The sequence below is a fragment of the Myotis brandtii genome, unplaced genomic scaffold (genome assembly GCF_000412655.1).
Source record: "Myotis brandtii unplaced genomic scaffold, ASM41265v1 scaffold125, whole genome shotgun sequence".
NCBI classification, from domain to species: domain Eukaryota; kingdom Metazoa; phylum Chordata; class Mammalia; order Chiroptera; family Vespertilionidae; genus Myotis; species Myotis brandtii.
Genome location: NW_005354385.1, coordinates 2,011,104 through 2,023,056, shown reverse-complemented (window position 1 = coordinate 2,023,056; position 11,953 = coordinate 2,011,104).

Genomic DNA, 11,953 nt, shown 5'->3' with positions numbered 1-11,953 from the left:
GAAGATACATTCCAAGACCCCCAGTGGGTGCCTGAAACTGTGGATAGTACCAAACCCTATATGTACTATATTTTTTTCCTATACGTACATGTGGGGAATCTAATGGACAAACTGAAATACCAAGTAAAATAGAGCCAGATGCATAGATAAGAGAGCAGGTGGACAGCTCTGGTGGCGGAAGTGTGACAGGCACCTCTCACAGACACCAGGAAGGTGTTGTTGGACAGCCCCCTGAGTCAGAGGGAGAGGGCTGTCCCCAATCTTGATTCTTGTCATGTTCATAGGAATAAATTCAAACTAGTAACTCCAGATAATAATTGTGTTGTGTTAAAGTGATTTTATTAAGAAAAACTAAAGTATGCACATTTATTAAAGAAGCAAGGCAAGCAAGTCTGTACATCTGGCTTATGGAGCTCAGACTGGCTCTCAGCTAATCTGGAGAGTGAGTTGGGTGGGGTTTCAAGGTGTTATATACCCTCCTGTCTATAAGGTTTTTTTTGTTTGTTTTCTTAATTCCTCTGCTAGATATTCTGGTACAAATCAACTCTGAATGTCTCCCCTTTTCTTTGTTATGGCTTTTCCAGAATTTATGAGAAGCGCCTGGCAATTAAATCCTATCACTGTGGCTTTCCTATATAAACCGTGGGATGAGATAAGACTACTTTCCCCTTCTTCCTGCTATTTTAACAGCTCCAGGATGATTTGCACTAAGTATTCTCTGGTTACTGAGAAGGTGAATTAGAAATCCTCCTCCTCCTCCTCTCCCTGTTCCCCTCTGCTTCCTCCAGCATTTGTGAGAAAGAGAGTTTTTAACCCTTTGTTCTACAAGCATCCTGTGAAGTGTTTTGGCTTTGTTTAATTTTCCTGCCTCAGTTTCCCTATTCCACTTGTCCCAGAATTTTTCTAGCTTTTCATTGCCTTATAACAGAAGGGGTATTGTAGGGGTTGAAGGATTGAGCAAAATTTTTTTAAAAAAAAAAAGAGAGAGAACTCATGAACCTGGACTTCAGTGTGATAATTGTGGGAGGGGGGTGTGGAGGTGGAAGATATCATCGAGGGGATAAATGGTAATGAAAAAGTAAAATAAAATAAAATATTTTATAAAGGGCATCCACAAAGATGTGCAATGAAGACAAATCATTTAGTCTTGGTGGTTGCAAGGAAGTAAATGGATGGATTCCACGCACAAGCCATTGTTATAGAAAGACTTCGTCCCCTGGGCGTGAGCAGAGCCAAAAACTAAACACTGAGAAATGCAGTGGAAAAATATTTGCCATTTTATTGATGAATGATGCCATCCAGGAGAACAGGAAGCTAATGCTCAAATGCCTGAACTCATTGATGTTGTGTAAGTTACAGATCATATAGAGCAAAATCACAAGTCATCGTTCATGCTGGGAGCTGTTGGTAAAAGGTGAGCTAAGGGTAACTGATCCTTTCTTCAGGTCTTGAGGACAGCTCTGAGGTCTTTTCTGTCAGCCAAATGGGAAAGTAGCCAGGGGATGGTTCCATCTTAGGGCTCAGGGACTGAAACATAACTTAGGTCAAGATGTTACCTTTAGTCAGACCTTGTGATTGTGATTATTGGTTCCATCAGGGCCAGGGTCTTCTACTGCCTCAGTCCTTATTGATTATCTGGGAAAAAGGCAAGAGAAAAGAGAGAGAGAGAATTTCTAGAGCTAGGATTTAAAGCTAAATTTAATCAAAATCATAAGGCCCCTCGGTTTCATAATCTCAAATTTTATGAACAGGTTGTATTTCAGAACTGTTTGTTTGGAATTTGGAAAGAATTCTCTCCTAGAAACAGTGTGTTGATTGGGACTGAGGGTGTGAGGTTAACCAGCAAGAGCTTACTTAATTTATGTAGTGGAACTGCAGTGTGCATTGTTAGACCATCTGGGAATAGGAATCGGGCAGCTTGAGAGTTAGATGGAAGAGTAATGATGGCTTTCCCATTTACGAGGAATGGCCCTAGGCAAGAATTTGAAACCTGCAAGATTTGCCCTGAGCATCCTTCTACAACCCTCTGGTTTTTCTCCCTCCACTCAGCACTGCTCTGGCGGCAGCCCACTCGTAGAACACCCTTCACCTACCTGAAGGCACTGGCACTCGGGCATGTCAGCAACATTTCCACACTATTTTAAACAATCTACCTCCCTTTATCCTCCAGTTTTATCAGTATATTTACTCTCAAATAGGTGTTAAGAACAAATCAATCAGAACCAATTATCTCACACTATGGTGTGGAAAATCAACAATTTCTTTGTATTTTTAAAAGAGAAACTTATTGACTCAAATATATAAATTCAGATAAAATGATATACTTGCAGCAATTGGAGAAGGTGTTGGGTTTATGGAAGTCTGAGAAGCATCATAGAAGCTGGTCTTTTCAATTGCTACTACATAACCAGTGATATATATCTATCTAATCATCTATCTAATTATCTATCTATCTATCTGTCTAACTAACTAATTATACCCTGGACTTTTTGTATCTATCTATCTATCTATCTATCTATCTAACTAACTAATTATACCCTGGACTTTTTATTTGAATTTGATTAAAGATTCAGCTTTCAGTTCTGGCTCAGACACCTCAAGACAACATGTAATTTGTCATAAAAAACACACGTATCTCAGGATAATTACCGCTATCTACTGAAAAAAAAGGAGGTCCAAAACCTCAGTGGATTTACACAGTTAGAGTTTATTTCTGTTCACACAAAGTCCTGTGGGAGTTGGGCAGCTCTTCTCTAACAGAGGAATCAGGTTTCTCCATCATCTCCTAGTTCTCCAATTCTAGCTGCTAAAGAAAGAACATGGGCAACTGATCTAGAGTCCCCAGAGGCAGGCTGGGCACATGACATATAGCTCTCAGTCCATTTTTGCCTCAGCCATACTCTCACATGATCCAATCAACTGCAAGGCAGCCCGGTAACAGAGGGGACTGCATGGATATGGTGAATGTTAGATGGAGCTCTTTGCAACAGCCTTACCAGTTGCTCATCTCTTTCTTAAACTAACACCAAAACTTATTTGAAGCTACAAAGTCCCTTCCCCTCACTTTCTGATACAGCAGCACATATGTTGTGTGTGTGTGTGTGTGTGTGCGTGTGTGTCTGTGTGTGTGTGTTAGTCTGTCTAATATACTAGTATGTGAACGATGGCAATGAAAAGAGCAGCAAGGCAGGTGGAGGAGGCGAGTGAGGTAGTGTGGGAAATGGGAAGAAATTAGCAACATAGGAGCAAGAAAGGCATGGAAAGGTTGTTTGTATATTGTGATTCCTAAATCAGGGGCTATATGTCCGGTCCTCATCTGTTTGATTATTTCAATAGCAGCTAGTAAAATCATTCCTTTTTTTCTCTGCTAGTTGTTTCTTCACCTAATTGTTCATATACAAACAGCAAGTCTAACGGTGCAGGGTCCAGGATTATTAATTATCTCCAACCCTTTAAACTCCAACTATGTAGGCTACTTTTTATATAGTTGCAAGTCTTAATAAGAAGTACACATTACTGAGAATTAAGGAGAGGGAAGTCAGTCCATTTGACTTCACCTATGGCTGGTGTAGGCGTCCTGGGAATCATTGTGCATGTCAATTACTCATGAAATGGAAAGTGACTAGTATCTGATACCTTAATGGATTTGCACAGTAGGTTCTGAGTTTGTTTTATAAATCAGAAAACATTCTGATTTATGCTTTGGCGGACAGTCCTCTGAACTGTCTAAAGCAGCAGTTCTCAACTGTGGGTCGAGAACCCTTTGAGGGTCGAACGACCCTTTCACAGGGGTCGCCTAAATACATCCTGCATATTAGATATTTACATTACAATTCATAACAGTAGCAACATTACAGTTATGAAGTAGCAACGAAAATAATTTTATGGTTGGGGGTCACCACAACATGACGAACTGTATTAAGGGGTCGCGGCATTAGGAAGGTTGAAAACCACTGGTTTAAAGTGTTCTTGTGGTGGAATTACGTAGCCCCAATGTTCCATGAATGTGGAGGCTGCAATTCAAATTGATTTAAAGCTTCTAACTTTACTTTTAAAGCTCTAATTTTTATGCTTTTCATGAAAAATTCCATTATTTATGTTTAATTTTCCAACTATCTTTCTCATATAAGCAACAATAATTGCATGCTTACAAGGAAGATGTAAACAGCAGAGCTGATATTGCAACAAAGAGCAATGTACCGGCGGTAGGAAGGGAGAGAAAAGTATGTGTACACGGACATATACTATTGTGGAGTTTTTTCTGTAGCTGAGAGGACTTGTGGACAAGTCTCAATAACAGATATATTAAAACTCAGACTATGAAGTATATGTAACAAAAGTTAACTTTATGCTAATGATATGCAGATATGCTAAATCAGGGAAGAAATAATTCTTATGTACTGCAGTATGCTACACTTTAGAAGTTTTAGGATACTTTCATCAACTTTATTTGATCTTCACAACAACCTCATGAGTATGTAGAACATGAATTATTATGCCCATTTCAGAGCTAAAACACATAAAACCAGAGGGCTTAGGCATCTCACTTGGGTCACACTCTCCTTAAGTGGTTGAGTCAGAAATTGAGCCCACTTTTCCTGACACTTGTCTAACTTTCTTTTTGCTATAAGAGACTGGAGTTTTCTTATTACCATGCTAAGATTCAACTACTAGGGGAGTTACTCATTTATTGGTTTGTTGTTTTTTTTCTAGTGACAGTAGTTTGCTCTTTTCTAGGGAGGGTATTTTTCTTGATTTTCATTTATTTTCCAGGAAGGAACATAATATTCACTCTTCTTTGGTGAGCACATGGAGGGGCTACACCTTAATGCAGTGATGGCGAACCTTTTGAGCTCGGCGTGCCAGCATTTTGAAAAACCCTAACTTAACTCTGGTGCCGTGTCACATATAGAAATTTTTTGATATTTGCAACCATAGTAAAACAAAGACTTATATTTTTGATATTTATTTTATATATTTAAATGCCATTTAACAAAGAAAAATCAACCAAAAAAATGAGTTCACGTGTCACCTCTGACACGCGTGTCATAGGTTCGCCATCACTGCCTTAATGGTTTAAAAGCATCATTATTATTGATGATTCATATGAAATCTTTAAGAAAATTCCATAGGCCTATACATCCAAAGTGCATTCTAATTCCACCAAGTCTCACCACTTCAGTCACTGCCTCATGTCTAGTCTCTTGCAGTGGTCTGCCGTCTGACCTCCTGCTTCCTTTCTCACTGAGCCTCTTCCCAAGACTGATCTAGATCACCCCACAGCAGGCCGACCATCCCCTCCCCTGCTCAGAACCTTCCAAGGCTCCCGATCGGCCTCAGGATGAAATCTTCCACATGTCCTGTAAGATATGCCCCTGGGAACGTTTTCCACATTTCCTATCACTCCTCCCTTACTTCTTTCTTTCTATTTGCCTCTTTCCTACCCCTTTAACATGACAAACAGTCACTGCAAGTATTTATCACCACCTGGGACTCTTTCCTTGAAAATGTGTGCTTGGATGCCTTCCTACTTTTGGTTGGGTCTCATTACAAAGACACCTTTGTAAAGAGCCTTTGGAGATCGTCCTATCTTGTTAGGCCTCACCCAACATCACTTTTACCCCTTATCACTGCTTGTTACATTAGAAATACTTTTATGCATTCATTTTTTTCTCTTCCCCACTGAAATGTGACCTCTGTGATGGTAAGGACTTTGTCTGTTTGATTCATGATTATGTTTCCAGTGCCTAAAGCAGTGCCTCACATATATTAGGTATCCAATCAGTATTTACTCAATGGGTAAATTTATTGAATGGATGCGTGACTTCTGGGTTAAGTCCACTTGGATCTTAATATGGCTTGGCTATTTCTTAGCTAGATAATATTGGGTCTATTTTTTAACTTTTCTTAGTCTTGGTTTTCACACCTGTAAAGTGACAATTATAATAGTCTCTGCTTCATTATTAGTTTGCTATGAACAGTAAGTGTGATCATTCATATACATTGCTTTCACAAGAACCTGACTTATTATAGGAACTCAAAACTTTCTGACAACTATTGACTCTGCTACCCATGGATAAAATGCATAGATGAAAAGCAATTTTGTTATTATCAGTGGGACTCTGCCCGTGCATTTAGAGCATGCAATCAATGGAACCAGTGACTCAGCTCTTAAAAAAAAAAACAAGCTCTCCAGAATCTTGGATCTCATTTTTGGAGATTGCACAATTGCCTTTCAATAACAAATGTGATGAAAACATGTTCAGGTTATGTAGGCTGCCTTTGTTTTCACTGTCTCTGTCAATAACGTGGCTTCCTTTTCAGAGATCTGGCTAGCAGCTGCTGAACCCTTTATTTCACCGGAATTAACACCTGGTGCCAGGAGGGCCTTGGGTTAGATTTAGGGGAAGAGGTTTTGTGAAAGTAGGATTACACCCATTTGTTTGAGTGAAGGGCTGAGCCTGGGCATGAAGCCAGTTGTTCTGGGAACAATGGCCCAATTTGCTTCTCTAAGCTCCTGGCTTTATGCACTTGCTTAGAAAAGTCCAGAATTACCTCAGAGTTCTGTGGCCTGGGCTTGGCCGTGGACTGAGGTCTGGATGCTCAGCCTGGTCATCCTGTTGACTCAGTCCTAGGCCAAGAATAGATGGCTTCTGACCCTGTCCTACCTGGGCTTTCCCTCTGATGGAAGCGCTCCTGTCACAGGTATTTCAGTTTTTAATGGGCTGTGGCTGCTCCTTAGGCAATGCTATAAGTACCAGCTTTATTGCCAAGAGAGTTAACAGGGAAACGTTCTCCAAACACCTCATCACAGCAACACTTGTGGAAAGTCAAGAAAGTCAAGAAAGTCAAGAAAGATATGTTGGAAAAGACTTGAGCTTGAGGGGTTTGCAATTCACACAGGAGATAGAATGTGTCTTTTAAAAGAAAATATACAGGTCAGGGTAAACAAATATGAGAATTTTTGAATGATGTGATAGAAAGTGCATCAGGAGACCCAAGGGTGGAGGATTTCTGAAGAAAAGGTTTGAGATACAGAAGGTACTTATACATGAAACCAGTGTTTCCTACAGCTGTGGAGACAATGATGGGAAAATACTTGTCAAGACCCTTGAATTCAGTGGAATACTTTGAGAGATTTTTGATCCTAACCCTTGGCACTTTTATCAATCTATTTTTAAAATATGGACATTTTTAAAATTCAGAAACATTTTTTTTGTCTGACATGATAATGTTTACAGACACTGAAGTAATTCTAAACACTATTCATTGCATGAGTATTTCTTTTGTTTTTCCTTTCAATTTATTTTGTATTGGTTTCAGGTGTACAGCTTAGTGATTAGACAAGACACCTCTTATTTAAAAGATCTGAAGTCAGACTCAGCCACCTGCTGTCTGCATCATCTCCTCCCTCTTCCTCTTCCTCCTTATCCTCCTCCTCGTCCTTCTCTTTTTTCATTCTTTCAATGTGTTTTATTGGCAACTAACATAAATGAAATGCACTTATCATAGGATTCAGTTCAATGAGTTTTAACAGTTGTGTAAATCTATATAACTACTTTCCAAAGCAAAATATTTCTACCACCACAAAGTCCCCTAATGTCCCTTTCTAGAAAATTTCACTTCCCCCAAAACTCCCCCACCCCAATTTCTGATGTCTAGCTAAAGATTAATGCAGTCTGTTCTTGAATTGTATATAAATGGAATTGTATAGTATTATAGTTTTGTGTCTAGCCTCTTTTGTTCAAAATAGTTTTGGGGAATTCACCCATATTGTTGCATGTATCAGCATAATTTGGGGGTATTTATTCATATTGGATTAGTAGTTATTGCCTTTTTAATTTTTTTCATTTATCTTTATTGTTGAAAGTATTATAGATGCCTCCGTTTTTCCCCCCATTGACCCCCTCCACCCCGCTCCTGCCCCCCCCCCCGCCACGCCCCAGGCCTTCACCACACTATTGTCTGTGTCCAGGGGTTATGCATTTTTGCATACAAGTTCTTTGATTAATCTCTCCCAACCCCCATCCCCCACCCCCATCTTCCCTCTGAGATTCATCAGTCTGTTTCATGCCTCTGTGTCTCTGGATCTATGCTGTTCCCTTTTAAAATTGCTGTCTAATGTACTATTATTTAAATAAACCACAAATTATTTATTATATTTGTTTTGATGGGTATTTAGATTGTTTTCAGTTTTAGAATATTATGAATGTCTGCTATAAACATTCTTATACATTTTTCTTTGTAAATGCAAGTTTTCATTTTTCTTAAGTAAATACCTAGGAGAAAAATTCTTGACTCATAGGATAAATGCAGATTTACATTCATAAGAAACCATTAGACATTTCTCCAAATGGGTACATCATTTTATAGTCTTACTAGCAATGCTGGATAGTTCCAGTTACTTCATATCATCACCAACATTTGGTGTTGTTAGATTTTTAAATTTGCTTTAAAATGTTGAGCACCTTTCATGTATTTATTGGTCATTTGTAATAACTACTTTATTGACATATCTCTCCAGATAATTTGGACATTCTTAATGAAGTTCTTTGTCTTTTTATTATTTACTATTATGAGTCCTTTTCATATTCTGGATACAAGTTTTTTTGTGTGCTTTTTTTGTCAGATACATGTATTACAAATATTTTTCTCAGTAGGTAGCTTATCCTTTTTTAAATATTTCTGATATATAGATCAGAGTTCCCCAAGAGTCCAGTATCAGAGTCTCTGTTGCTTTGCGCGACTTCGCCTTGAGAATCAGGGTCCCTGTGTGCCCTTGCACCAGGAATTGGATTCACTGGCTCTTAGTATGAATGCACAGGGAATCAGGATCTCAGGCGCAGGTGATAAGAAACACAGTCAAGTCACTGGTGCTTGGTGCTGCCTCCTGCCCCGAGAAAAGGGATCCTTGGGCCTGTGCTAGGCAGACAAATTCCCGTTCGCGCGATTGCTCCCGGCCCAGGGCTCCCCGAAGCCAGCAGTGCGCGTAGGATTAGTTCCTGGTGCTGAGGGCGAGTTTTCTCCCAGCCCAGGGCTCTGAAGCCCGAAGTCCGCGCAGGATCAGTTCCAAGGTGCTCGCGCACTTCCAGGCCAAAGTTCCTGCCTTAAATATTTCTTTTGATATATAGACATTTAAATTTTATATTGTTAAATTTACCAATTTTTATTTATTGGTAAGTACTTTCTTGGGATTGTTCCAAGAAACTTTTTCACGAAACTGCAAAGATAGTCTATATATTTTTAGAAGTTTTATAGTTTAGAACTCTGATCAGTTTGAATTTATGTGTGTGTTCATGTGTGTGAATGCCTGCATATGTGTGTAATGAGGTAGGAGGTTGAGATTCATTTTTGTTCTATACAGATATGTAGTTCTTCCAGCATGAATTGTTGACAAGACTTAAATTAACCTGATACCTTGGTTTCTGCAGTTTTAGGTGGTTCTGATTCAGAGCACTCAAGATTCATTTACTATATACCGCTGTGGAGGAAAAGTGAGTGGGTGTTTATTTTGCTTTCTTGTGGGGGAAAATTACTAGCAGTGGAATAATAATGTTATCAATAATCACTAGGAGGGACTAAATTTTTATTAAGCTCTTGCTACTCTACCCCGATTATAATGAACACTTATATATAATGAACACAAAGATGCTCTTTAGTAGATATTAAAGCCAAAATCCAAACTCTTGTTTTCTGACTCTAGAGTTACTGTCTTAACCATGGTGTTCTCTGCCTTCTTCCATGGTGTGCTGACTTTGTTTCCCCGCTTACGCCTGAATGTAATGATTCCTTAATGCAATGGTTCCCAAACATTTTCCTCTCAGGTTTACTTTATACTCTTCAAAATTATTGAGAACTTCAAAGAGTTTTTGGTATATGGGTAAAATCTATTTACATTTATTGTATTAAAAATTAAAAATGAGAAACTTTTAAAATATTGATCAACTTATTTTTAAAAAACAACAGTAATGAATCCATTGCAGATTAACATAAATAACATCTTTTAATGAAAACTATTTTCCAGAAAAATAATTGCTGAGAAGACTAGTGGTGTATGACATTTTTGCAGATCTCTTTATTATCTGGCTTAATAAAATATATCTGAATTTTTTGGTCTACTTCTCATTCTGTCTGTTGAGATATATTCTTTTTGTTGAAATACAGTATATGAAGAAAATCTGGCCACACCTGGATGCATGACTGGAAAAAGCAGTATTTTAATAGCCTTTTCAAATGATTATGGCTCTGCTTTGATACTATATCAAACCTCCCAAAATGGTGGTTTCTTAAATATTAAATGCTACTTAAATCTGTTGCATTGTGGAATCTGAGACCATAGTTTATATTAATGAACTTTTTTGTACTTAATTTAGGTGAATATTTTATCATGGACAACTGAATAACAATGTGCATTGGTCCTTTGGAAAATATCACTTCAGTCAGTTATACAGATTCTGGTGAGCATGAAAATGCATTGCTGAGACCTGTTACTGCAGGCGTATAGTTGACTAACAGCATCTGCTGCTGCCCTTCTGCATCCACCACAGCATTTGTATGAAGGTCATGCTTCCCATGGCTGCTCCCAGCCAAGGCATAGCTGAGCAGAAGTGTTAACGCAGTCCCATTGCTGCCAGATGCAAACTTCCTTAAACTGGTGACTTTGGCTCTGGAATCTGCCATTGGGCTGGCAGAACTATTTCTAGAACTGTGCATCTACCCCATCCACTTTCCTTCCTCTCTCCTTTGCAGGTTGTCAGACCTGAATTGTGGTCTGAAGGCTTTCCATGCTTTCTCTGGCTCTTCCCTTTATCCTTCAGAGGTATTTCCACCAACAACTCTCTTGAATGCCTAATCTCATTTCAGCATCTGCTCTTCAGGGGACTAATACACAGATCTCTAAATGTTGACACATTTTATCATAGAATATCAAAACTCACATTCGTAAATATCACCACTGATCTCATCAGGAAAGTCTTTAAGTATTGGGAAGCTGTCAAGTACAAAGTGAAAGACAGGAGCGTTCCAAAATTCTAATTTTCACTTGAAAACTTGAAGTTTCTCATTTGCAACATGTACTGTCAGTTGTTTTCCTTGAAACAGCAGGCTTAGTCTCTTCAATTATGTGAACATTTCTGCCCAATACCCAAGTCTGAATAACCATAGTTTACTTATCAGTGGTTCTTTCTAGGGGAGCAAAGCTGCTAGTTCAGATCACAACTCAGATAATCAAGCAAGGTCCTTTCCTTGAGCAAAACCAATGGACTGTAGAATGCAGAGGAAGGGCTTTTAATTCACCTGTGCTATTTCATCATGCAGAGCATGAGAAAGATGTGTCTTAGGGTCAAGATTTAATAAAATTAATATTTTTAAAAATAGTTTTACTGCTTTTTCAAGGACATTCTTAAGTGAAACTGGCATAATACTTCCTGCAAGTGTGTGGCAATGAAGAATATAACGACTATTAATAGTGTTTGTTGCCAATGACCTGAACCCCAGTCGTTTTACTCATCATTGTTTTCACTCTCTCAGTGCAAAACCAACCCAGTAAGAAAGGCAAATGAAACCTTAGTATTAAAATGAAAAATAGTTTTGACCTTTAAGATCCTCTGAAAGGTCTATGGAACCCCCAGGTGTTCACAGATTATACTTTGAGAATCATTTCATGGAGGCATCAGGCTCTTATCAAGCACTCAGTAGGTATAGGCCATCTTTTGAGGCCCAATGGGTGCAAAGTGGACAGTGCCAAATACTTGTCCTCAAAGAGCTCTGGCTTTTTAAAATTTTTTATTGATTAAGTTATTACATATGAGTTCTTATCCCCACATTACCCTCCATCCCCCCCCACTCATGCCCTCACCCCACTGTTTTCTGTGTCCATTGGTTAGGCCTATATGCTTGCATATAAGTCCTTTGGTTGATCTCTCCCCCTTACCCCCACCCTCCCTTACCTTCC